Consider the following 12,238-nt stretch of genomic DNA (forward strand, 5'->3'; position numbering starts at 1 on the left):
TTGTTAAAGGGAATTTAAATCCCTCTTTTAAAATCAGATACTGGTGAACAGATGATTCAGACCCTACTGATATTGCCATGTTACAGGTATTTAATCTCACTTGTAAGCAGATGCTTTTCTAGGGCTTCCCAACACAGGTTCAAAGCTTGAGGACATTTTTATAAATACTCCATTATGTACCTCTAAAAGAAAAGGGCTTTTTAAAAACAGGACTATAACCATATAGTTATCACCTATAGAACTGTATCACATACAAGAATTAACAGTAAATCCTTAATACATTAAATAACCAAATTTCTAATTCCTCATAAATACTCTGAATTTATTTTAATTTTATTTTAAGAATATGGTTTTACAATCTCTTTTAATCTGAAATACCTACCCTCCAACCCCTGCCGTTTTTGTGTGAAAAAAACTAGATCATTTGTCCTGTAGAATTTTCCTAAGTCTGGATTTTCCTGTAAACTAGTTGAGTTTAGAGATTCAGGTTCTTCTCTCCCCTCCACCCCCACAAGACTTCTTTATAGATAATCCTGTGTTCTTTTACCATCATATCTGATAGTCTCTCTTTTTGAGGTGTCACTTTCCCAAGGATTCGTGATTCCTCTTGGTAGGGAAATCTGTGCATTAAGGGTGCTCATTGCTACTGGGTTTATCACTGATTTCAGTGGATAGAACTAGAAAATGTTATTTTTAAAGATAAATTACATCTGAATTCTTAGTAATACTTCCAATTCAAATTCAGTACTAAAGGATTTTTATTTAACCTTTAAAAAAATGTTATACTAATCTCTTTCATTCTATACTGAGAACTCTGGTTCTCATGAATGCTGGATACTATAGAATAAAATAAAATATTACATAAAATTTAATTTTTTTTATCCCACATTACACAGTAACAGTCTAATAATAATAATACCAACACTACCACTAACAATTATTATGATGTATAAAGATATGTAAGGTACTGGGCTTTACTAGTAAAGATGTATTAGAGATGTATAAAATACTGGGCTTTAAAGTCACTTGAACTAGTTACTCTATATGTAGTTAACCCCCCCCCCCCCCACTTGGATATATATTTAGGTTGCTGTATTTCATTTGATTTTTAGTTTTTAAGGGCTGTTAAAAGTTTCTTCTAATTAAGTAAAATATTTGCATGGTTCTAAGTCAAATCAGTAAAACAAGCTAATTTTAAAAATCCAGTATCTCTATATAATAGCTTAATCTACTTGTATTATGATTTTTTTCTGTTGGCTTCCAATGGAGCAGTATTAAAATTAGTCAGATAACTTCTCTCCTTCCCCATTCCTTCTCCCCCAATATTTGATTTGAAGTAATAGCCTTTTACTCCCAGTTAATCAGCAAGCTTTATTCTACTTTTTTCATCCTTTATTATTTTTTGATAGTTTTACTGGATCCTACATTGTTAGAACATATAGACATTACCTGCTATATTCTCTCCTTTATAACTGTCATTTAGTCTTAGTTCTTCTTTACATAGATGCCTCACCAGCTTTCTGCTATTGTTTTCAAATATGTCTGATGCTCTTTCCAGTGAGTAAGTATGAGAGAGAGAGAGAGAGAGAGAGAGAGAGAGAGAGAGAGAACAGAGAGAGAGGGAGGGAGAGGGAGAGGGAAACAGAAAGAGAGGATAAATGAATATATGAATATGAATGAACATAAACAAGAATTTATGCATATGAGTTAGGGGATTTCTGAGAAGGTTTCAGGAGACAGATTTTCTATGCCTTACTCTCTAACCATAGTATGCTCAGCAAAAGTGAAAATAATCATGGATATAGAGTCTTTATATACTAATAAATATTGTACATCAAACTCAAAATCTACTGAGAAAACAAAATTTCTAGTATTGCTGAAAAAGAAAACAAAATTTGTTTTATGCAAAATATATCTTCTATTATATAGAAGAGGTTGTCATTTAGATTGAGGAAGAAAGATGTTAAAAATGTTAAAAGACATGTTACATTGATTTAAGTGTTTATTAACTAATTAAGTATAATATAGGGTCTACTTATACGTTACACAGACTGGTTCAGAATATCCCATTGGTTAAGAGGTAGCTTCTGGAATGACAGACCTAAATTTGAATCCCCAAGCTGCTACTTATTAGCAAGTTACTTAATCTTTCTTACAGTTTTTCCTCCTTTAAAATTAAGTTATGAGAACTTGTCTATTAGAGTTATTGTAAAGATTCAATGAGGTAATGCATTAAAATGCTTTGCACAATGGTTGGTACTTAATATGTGCTCAAGAAAGCTGGTTATTTTAAATATTATTCTTTGTCAATTTGGGTGGATAGGTGGATTTCATACTAGAGATGATGAAGGAAGGGCTTATAGTGACATCAGCTTTATTTTTATATTAAGTCTCTCCCTGGCAAGAACAGTTTTTGCCTGCTTGCCTACCTGTTCTGTATTGTGTGCTTATACTTTCTCTGTAGTAGTGACTTTGTTTTGATTTCATGATGTCTTGCACACAGTGGGTATCCCATATAATAAAAGGTAATATGCAAATCGACCGAACAGTGGAACGACCGGTCGCTATAATGTGCACCGACCACCAGGGGGCAGATGCTCAATGCAGGAGCTGCCCCCTGGTGGTCAGTGCGCTCCCACAGGTGGAGCACTGCTCAGCCAGAAGCCCTGAGCCGGGCTCATGGCCAGCAAGCACAGCGGTGGTGGCCGGAGGCTCTCCCGCCTCTGACTGACGGCTTAGGCCCGCTCCTGGGTCTGAGCCATCAGTCGGACATCCCCCTAGGGCTCCCGGACTGCTAAAGGGCACAGACCAGGCTGAGGGACCCCCCCCCCCCATCCAGTGTATGAATGTCATGTACTGTGCCTCTAGTTAAATAAATAAGTGATAACTGTTCTTGTCTTCATGGAATACAAGTAGCACATTACTTGTTTATAGATCATCTGTAAGGTTCAGGTGGGCAATCCCCAGTTTTATCTTCATGTAGCTCATCCTTTATCACCACGGGTACTTTCAGACTTCCCAGCAACTGGGGATTATTTCTCTAGCTAGTGGTGGTTGTTGCTAGGTTTGTGATTGCTGCTTCATCTATCATTATACTCACAAAGATACATAGACACATCTGTGGGCATTAATTTTCATGATATTTTTGACTGACCTATTCCATATTTTACAATTGCTTATTCACTGTCAGCAGCAGAAACCCTGTAACTGTGTATTCCTTGTAGTGTTTACCCAATTTCTGTCTTCTTTGGCTTTGGAGCATCATTTTATCAATGACATATAGCATTTTTCTTTCTCCCTTTTTTCCATGGGCTGTATGTTAAATGTTACATGGACTGCAAATATGAGTTTCACTAAAAATTTAAAGAACTATAGAAGTCTCAGTACTTACTTGCTAAAACTTAATAGATAAATTTAGCCAAGAGGAAACCTCTTTTAAAAAAATTGAGCTCAGGCTGTATTTGCTGTCCCCTACAGTAATGCTTCTCAGATTTTAAATACGAATTTTACTCATTTGGGGATATTTGTTAAAATGTAGATTCTAATTAGGTAGCTTTGAGATGGAGCCTGAGAGTCTCCTTTATAACCAGTTCTCAGGTTATGCTGATGCTGCTAGATCTGTGGACCACACTTTGAATAGTAAGGCCTTAGAGGAGAAATATGATCTGACAAGATATACAACAAATTATTAACACATTTTGCCTTTAATTTACATTTTATGGGAAATATTTTTGGAGCTGGCAAATTATTTATATTAAATGTTAATATCAAAGACAAAGGCAAGGAAGACCTATTTACAGTTTCTAGTTTCATTGGGGATGGATTAGGAAGCATATTTAAATAAGTATTAGTGGTTTAGTTTAGCCATTAAATTTATTCTGACATTACTGGGTCTTTTTTTACATTTACTTCAACGAATTGTTACAACCATGAAAATTAGATTACTATTCTTATTTTACATATAAAGAAATTGATATTCAGCAATGTTAAACAACTTTCTTACAAAGGTTTCTTATAAAATAGTAAAGCTGGGATGAACTTAGGTCTGACTTCAAAGCTTATTCATTTGGCATTGCAGTAAGCTGCCTTCCTAAGATTGTTTTTATGGGAAATTGGCTTTAAATAAATGTTTAAAATATCTGTGGAACCCTCTAAAGGAGTTTGTATGTTTATCTATCTGGGAAATTTTAGATAGTGTAGACTTGTGATTCTAGGATGCTTATAGTGGTGATGGAAGGTGTGTGTTTGTGTGTGTGTGTGTGTGTGTGTGTGTGTATACATTTTCCTTAAATGAGATGCACTTGTAAGAAGATATTTCCTCCTTTCTAAAGCCAGAGGCCTGAAATAGATTTCTTCAAATCCAAATATCCTATGATAGGTGTGAAATTTTTATTTTTGAAAATGGATTGGCAGATAAATGCGGGGGGGAGGGGGGGACTTGAAACACTTTCACCAGCAGATGGCACTCTAACATTTCTTAGCAGACAACCCTTAGGTAGTCTCAAGTAGAGTCTAGGGCTAGGCAAAACTGGAGACAAAAACCAAAAAAAACAACCACCCCCTAACTTACTAAAGTATGAAATATTTCCGTTATAATTGAAATGTAAATTGACATATCTATCAAGTAATAGACCCCTATATATACAAATTATTATGAAGTCATAATCCTTTTCAGTGTTCCATGGCACTTTTCCCCATACCCTATTGCAACACTTTTACCTTGGTCATTTTCGAAATTAGACTGTGAGGTTTCCAAGGGCAAGATTATTCTTTGGATCCCAAGGTGAATGGGTGGGTAGGCATACACACTTCCTAGCCCATAGTCAGCACTCAATAAATATTTCTCCCTTTCATTCCCTCCAAAATCAGTTATTGCCTTGAATTCAGGAAAATGTTTATGAACATTAGTCCTTGCAAGGCCTTTTAAAATTTTTTTTCCCTTTCAAAAATTATTTTATAGGTATTGACTCTCATATGTTTGATGTATGTCCTTTGATATATTTGTATTCTTGTAAAATATAGTTTTGTTGTGTTTTATTTTTACTAATGTTATTATGCTATAGATTTCATTCTGTTTTTTTTTCATGTTTCTCACATGTGTAAAAGACCATCCATGTTGTTGTATGTACATTTAGTTCATTGCTTCTAAATATTTTCTAACTGCTCCCCTCCTCATTTTACCAGTCCATTTGCCTTGTGATGGACAGCTAGGTGCTTCCAGTTCCTCAGTATTAAAGCGAATGCTTTACTCACCATCCTCATTCAAGTCCTTTTATGAGCCTTTTGTGAGTTGCTTGGGAGTTTATCCCCATAATGGGATTTCTGGGTCTTAGGGAATACACATATATAATGTCACTAAGTATTGCCAGATCACTTTTCAGAATGGCCCAACCAGTTTACACTCCTATCAGCATGCAGAAAGGTTACCATCTCTCCACATCCACAATTAGTGTTATCAAATATTCAAATTTTGCCAATCAGATGGTGTAAAGTGAAAACATTGCTTGAATGAAGGAATAATCAGTTGATAATCTATTAAAGCTAATAGGTTCTATGGTATTTACTTGCACAGTTTACCCCCTTTGAGGATGGTCCCTCATTATCTGAACTTTCATTGTCTAAACTTAGGAACAGAATAGGTTCTAATTTTTTTTTTGAAATATCACTTAGTATTTGAACTCTTGCTCCTCATTACCTGAAACCTAGGAATTAAATAGATTCAAGTAACATGGTATCCCTTGTCATCTAAATCTGTTCTGTGAAACTATAAACCAAATAGAGGTTTTATAGCATGGGATCCAGGATATGCTGAGGCGCCATTCCAAATCAGTTATCAGAGTATCTGGGAGATGGCCCTGGGCATGATTATCTTTAAAAAGCTCCTCAGGTGTTAATGTGCCCCCAGGACTGAGAATCACTGACCCAGACTCTCAACTATTTTTATTTCTTCCTGAAAGGAGAAAACATTTTAAAGTATTTAAACACAGTATTGTGCTGGCTAGGCTTCAGAAAAATCATGAGAAATTTGAAATTTAAGAGTCTGATTAAAATGAAACATACTTTCTAAGAGTCATAGCATATCAATCCCTCTAGGTTACCAAAAGAAATTGAAAAATCTGATGAGAGTTAAGGCTGGTAAGGTTTAGCATAATGGCCACTGAACTAAAGAAGGACTTGGATCTGCTTATGTGGAGACAACACTATTCCAAAGAATTAGGGATCTAGATGTTAATTCTGGCAGAGGTAAAATATTCAATCGAATATGTACTTGTAGAATATATCAGCAGATTTCGATTATTGAGGAGTGGACTCGACCTGGGGTAGGCTTTCTATTGTCATTATTTGTTCAACTCCCATTATTATAAACTAGGAACATTAGGGTATTTTAAAAGGTCAAGGTGTACCATTAACCTAGGGAACAAAAGAAAATGCAATCACAACTAGTCATTTTTGGGGGGTAAACAAACACACTTGTGTTCCAGGTAGATGTTTTATTATAGGTCTAATTTCTCAATGTTGAGACTAAAATAGGTATATTGAGATAAATATATATGGCTTATATATTTCACTTAGAAATTATCTTTAATAATAATTAAGGTTTAGAATTGACTGACTAGGAAAGTGGTATACTGGAAACTATAAACAACTTACAGTTATTTGAAGGTATATACTATTTATAGTTAATGAAGCTGTAAAACATGTGAAAGGCAATCTGAATTTTTGTCCTAGGACATAGAATATGTACATATAACTTTCATATGTAAAAGTTCTCAGGTATTTTCAATAACAAACGTGCCAAAGCAGTCTATCTAGTTTTCAGTTAGCAGAGCTGGCTTTAGTTTCAGGTTCTTGAAGAAATTAGCATTTTGATCGTTTTGACTCTTGATTTCCTTCCCTGAATTAGAGGATAAAGTTTGTCCTGTCTATGCCAGCAATTTTCAACCTTTTTCATCTCATGGCACACATAAACTACTTACTAAAATTCTGCTGCACACCAAAAATATATTTTTTTCCAATCTGACAAAAAATAGGTATAATTTTGATTCATTCACACTGAATGGCTATTGTTGTGTTGGCTATTGACATTTTTTAAATTTGACAATCTAAAGCAAAAGAGTGCCTCTGACTAAATAGTCAAGTATTGCATGTTTTAAAAATTTTTGCAGCATACCGGTTGAAAATCACTGATCTATATGCTATGTGCAAGAAATGGAATCATATACATAGATGTAGGTAGTTATTATACTATTTCAAAAACCTTAGGTTTCAGGTGTATACATTTCTTCCTACCTTATCTATGCAAATTACATTTACTTCCACCATAAAATCCAACAGTGAAAATGATAGTTAGTAACTATGTGCCAGGAACTAAAGCCATTACCTCATTTAATTCTCAGAACACATGTGGAGGGAAGTATACTTATGCCTATTTTATAGATGGGAAAAATGACTTGTTCAACAAAGGTCACATGAGCAGATAGTAGATTATGAACTAGATTTTAAACAAAGTCTATTGAACCCATGCAATTTGCAGTATAACCTGATGCTTTTCAGGACTTATCTGAATGTACAAAAGGCAAAATGGGCTAGGATGGTAAAGTGACCTATCAATGAATGTGACTAAGGACATAAAAACTTTTTAAAAATTTATCTTTATTGTTGAAAGTATTACAGATGTCCCCATTCTCCCTATTGCCCCCTTCCAGTCTGCACCTGTCCTCCCACCCTAGGCCTTCACCACACCAGGACACGAATACTTTTAATTTATTTTACTGTTACTTGTTTTTCTACCTATAGTAGTTGTCCACATAACTGTCATATCTACCCTGAAACATGCTAAGGGATTTCAAACTGGATTGAAGAGAGTCAACTACATTTATATGGTTATGATCTTCCCAACATGCATTTACCGTTTGATGGCAACAATGGGAACAAAAACCATCCAGCTAGAATTTTCTTATTAATGAGGTAAAACAATTTGTAGAGTTATAAATTTCTTTCCCATTCAACTTCTCATATGGAGAAAGTGTCACCATTCCTTGCTTCTCTTAGGACAGACACAGTCTTTCTTATTCCTCAGCACTGTCCTTTGCCCACTCTGTCTCCCCTCTCCTAGTGGAAAATTGAAGGAGGCATATAAAACCTACTTAACTTTTCTTCTTTTTTCAGATGCTAATTATAGACAAAAGAGCCTGCATGGTTGAAATATGTGGTATATTCTTTTATTATAATTTATTACTACATTTATTGATATAATATTAGAGTTGACCTTTTGTTTCAAGATTATCACAAAGTTGATTATTTAATATTAGTTTAATTCTTGTCTCAGTTATTAATTGACAGGATGTATTTATGGCAAGTGTGGGAGAGAGGGAATTAGAAATAACATGAAATAGCAAAATCGGCATAATATTTTAGAACTTATAAAGTAAATACATTAATATTTTAGAATTTATAAAGTAATTAGTTCTACATAATATCATTCATTATTCAGTTATTATTCGACTCTAGGATATTATATTAATTTTATAGAGTAGACAGCTGAGGTTTAGAACAATTTAAAAGTTTACCCAAGGTGACAAAGCTTGGATCTGGCAAACACAGGTCTTTCAACCCCTAGTCAAAGCTTTTTTCCTACGTTGACAAGTTGTTTGAGCATATGCATTATTTTAGTCACTTCTAGTCGAATGTGGTGGAGTCAGGCATCCCTGGGTTTCCATCCTTGCTGCCACTTACTAGTTGTGTACCATGAGAAAGCTGCTTAATATCTCTGAGTCTCAATTTTCTTACTAGTATATGTAAACTAGGTATAATAATTAATTATGTACATCTCAGACTTATTCAAGATTATAACATAGGTATAGCCCTGAGCGCCATGCATGGACCATAAGATCTCAATCAATAGTAGTCATCATGGACATGAACGTTTAATAGAAGAAAAGGAGGTGGTATATAGAGTCAATGAGTTTGTGATGGGCTAAAAGTGAGAAAAAAGCATAGGAAAACTGGAAAGAAATTATTGTAGTGAAGATGACTATCATTTAAAAAGTATGCACTCATTGCAGCCACACTATAGGCTACAAAGTAGAATTTGGCCATACACACGGATACATCATTAATCCCAATCACCAGTCCTAGTGCTAATGTTGGTCACTGGCATATTTCCAATAGTATAAAATGAAATGATAAAAATATAGCAATTTTTCATGAAACTAAATTTATTCAGTATAAACACTTGCTCATTATTTTCACATATGATTTCAGTTTTTTTTTTGGCTGTTAGAATGTTCTTTTGGGAAGTAATAGTGATAATAGTTGATTTTTTAATGTCCTTATTAGACAAAATAAAAAGTTGGCAAATATATGTCAGCTTTCCCCCACTAATATTTATTTTGAAATCCCATAGTCTAGAAATCATTGAATCAGTTAATCTTCAAGATTTCTTATAGGTCTGGGAACCTAGATTCCTAGATATCAAAGGAATTTATCTGTAAGGACCATTCAGTAATACCAGGCAGAGAATATCCAAGGAGACTTCAATGTATCTAGTTCCCAATAATTAATATTTTATACAGAGGCCCAATTTTTGTTCCCTAGGAAATTACAATCTAGGAGAGCAGAAATGCAAATTGTTGTCCCCCAACAGTACACAGAAAGTAGGATAGAAATATCAACCTAATATACAGATTAATAATGAGCTACTTACAGCATATAAGTAGGGGGTTAGATAGGAGGCAAGACAAAAATCATCATATGGGCAGTGGTGCTATTTGGAAGGAGTAGCCCTGTGCAGATCTATACCCAAACTAAACAATCAGGTCATCTTGGAGTCAACCAGGAATATTTGGAACTCCCTAAAAGTTATGGAATTCCTTTCTTTACCTTGATTTCCTGAGACTGGACAAGCCTATAGAATTTCAATGGCTATACCAGAGAGATGGTTTTAATAAGGAATTAAGAAAAAAGCATTTTGGTTTGTTGGCTTTTATTTTTATACTACATACAAGTTCTGATGAAAACATTAAATACTGGTTAAAGTAAATAGGCCACCAAAAAATTACAGAATTTTTGGTGGGCCAGTAAGCAAAAATTGTGGTTAAAATTCATGATTAAGCAGATTCTCATTATACCTAAGTTCATCCTTAGTCACAAGAGCACGTATTTTTGAAAGGTACGTTACTTATAGAGATCTAGTGTAGTGGGTGAAATGATGTTTGTTTCCTTTTTTTTTTTTTAATCCTCACCTAAAGATATGTTTTAAAAATGATTTTAGAGAGAGAGGATGGGAGAAAGAGGGAGAGAAAAGAACATTGATGTGAGAAACATCAATTGGTTGCCTCCCCACACACTCTGAGTAGGGATTGAACCTGCAGCCTAGGTTTGTGCCCTGACCAGGAATAGAACCTGCAATCTAGGTATGTGCCCTGACTGGGAATCAAACTACTAAGTGCCTGAGTCTGAATAAAATTAGGCCTCTGTATAAAATATTAATTATTGGTAACTAGATACATTGAAGTCTCCTTGGATATTCTCTGCCTGGTATTACTGAATGGTCCTTACAGATAAATTCCTTTGATATCTAAGAGTCTATGTTCCCAGAAATCTTGAAGATTAACTGATTCAGTGATTTCTAGTGAATCAAACCCACTACCAATTAACTGAGCCACCCGGCCAGGGTTGAAATGATTTATTTATTTCATTCAAGTGGTCTTCCTTTGACCTCATTTTATGCAGTCCTACTTCCAGAAAGAGGTCTTCATGGCACTTCCCAGTCTAACCCAACCTAACCTCTGGACTTCCTGGTTGCTTGGTTTAGTAAAAGCTCCTCAGGAAACCTCATTTGAAGGCTATCTATGCTAGCTCTTTCCAGATTCCTTGATCCCATTGGTGGGGAGGGCAAGGGAGACAGCTTGCAATTGCAGTGTTTGTGGGTTCTGAGACTACCCTTGGGGGAAACTTTTGATCTGCATTTTAGAGTTTTGCCTATTTGATACCAGGAGGCCTTGGGATACTCATGCATACCTCTGCTGCACTAAGTTGTTCATCTGCCAAGTAGAAGGCCCATTTTGTTCCAGAAATAAGCCAAAAGTGGGACTAATGGTCTGACTGTACAAACTGGGCCTGGCTTTTCTTCTGCACTTTGGTTTCAGACCTAAGGTTGGAGCCGAGAGGTGCTGTGGGTCTCCACTTGAGGAGTCAGAGCAGGTGGTGCACCATGTGGGTTCAAGGCTATTCTTGTACATCTAGGGGGATACTTGTGGGTGGACTCTAGGTGACTTCAGGTTGAGTTTGAAAACCCAGCGGTGTCATTCTGTTCCTCTCTGGCACCATAAAGGCTCACTTCCCCACAGCAGAGGTAAGCCCAAGGTTGACCTTGAGGAAGGGCTGGAGGGGCAGCTCTGTTTGTGCATTGGAGTAGAGTGGCCAAGCAGTGGTTCAGATGGGATGGATGCTTTGCTGCTCAGACTATCCAAACACAGACCAGGTTGTTTTGACTTGGACTAAGCATAAATTGAAGCCCCCAAGACATTTCACTTTGGCTGCAGGCAGAACGGAGCCACACACAGCCTAGATCCCAGTGCCCCTACACACAGATAAGCTCTTTGACCTGGTCACTCTGTATATTACTTCTGGCCACTCTTTGCCCTATCGAGGTCAGAGGATGCTTCTGGGTGGATACCCAGTGTGTTGCAGAGGTCCTGACTTGGGTCCATGGAGTCTTCGTCTGCACTCTGTGCTTTAGCAGGAATCAGTCGCTGCAGGAATCAGGACAGCTCTGCTACTTAACTAACATCTTTGCTCTCCTGCTTCAATCCAAAGGGAAGGGCACAGAGTAGGCAGAATAGCTGATGCTGTGAGGACCAACAAGCGCAGGCTGGGGTGGACCTTTTACTCCACTGTGCCCAGGGCTGGCGCTGGGCTGTCCTGTTGGGGTTGTAGCTAGACCAGCCTTCCCCAGAACCTCACAGGGAGGGAAGTAAAAAAAAGACATCCCACCCTGTACTCAAAACTTAAAACAGTACTGCTTGGATCCCTTCCTCCACTTCCTGACCCTAGAGGGTTAAATCTGGAGGGTACAACGCCACCCCTTCCTCCTACTTCCCGCCTCTCCCCCAACCAACCCCTTACCTTTAAAAAGTTAAAAAATGTCTGCAGTCGAAATCTCTTAAAGGGGCGGTGCTGGTGAACGAGTACTCTTGGCACGAGTTGCTGAGAAGGCTGGCTAGGGGCGTGAGTT

The sequence above is a fragment of the Plecotus auritus genome, assembly GCF_963455305.1.
Source record: "Plecotus auritus genome assembly, chromosome: 9".
Lineage (NCBI taxonomy): Eukaryota > Metazoa > Chordata > Mammalia > Chiroptera > Vespertilionidae > Plecotus > Plecotus auritus.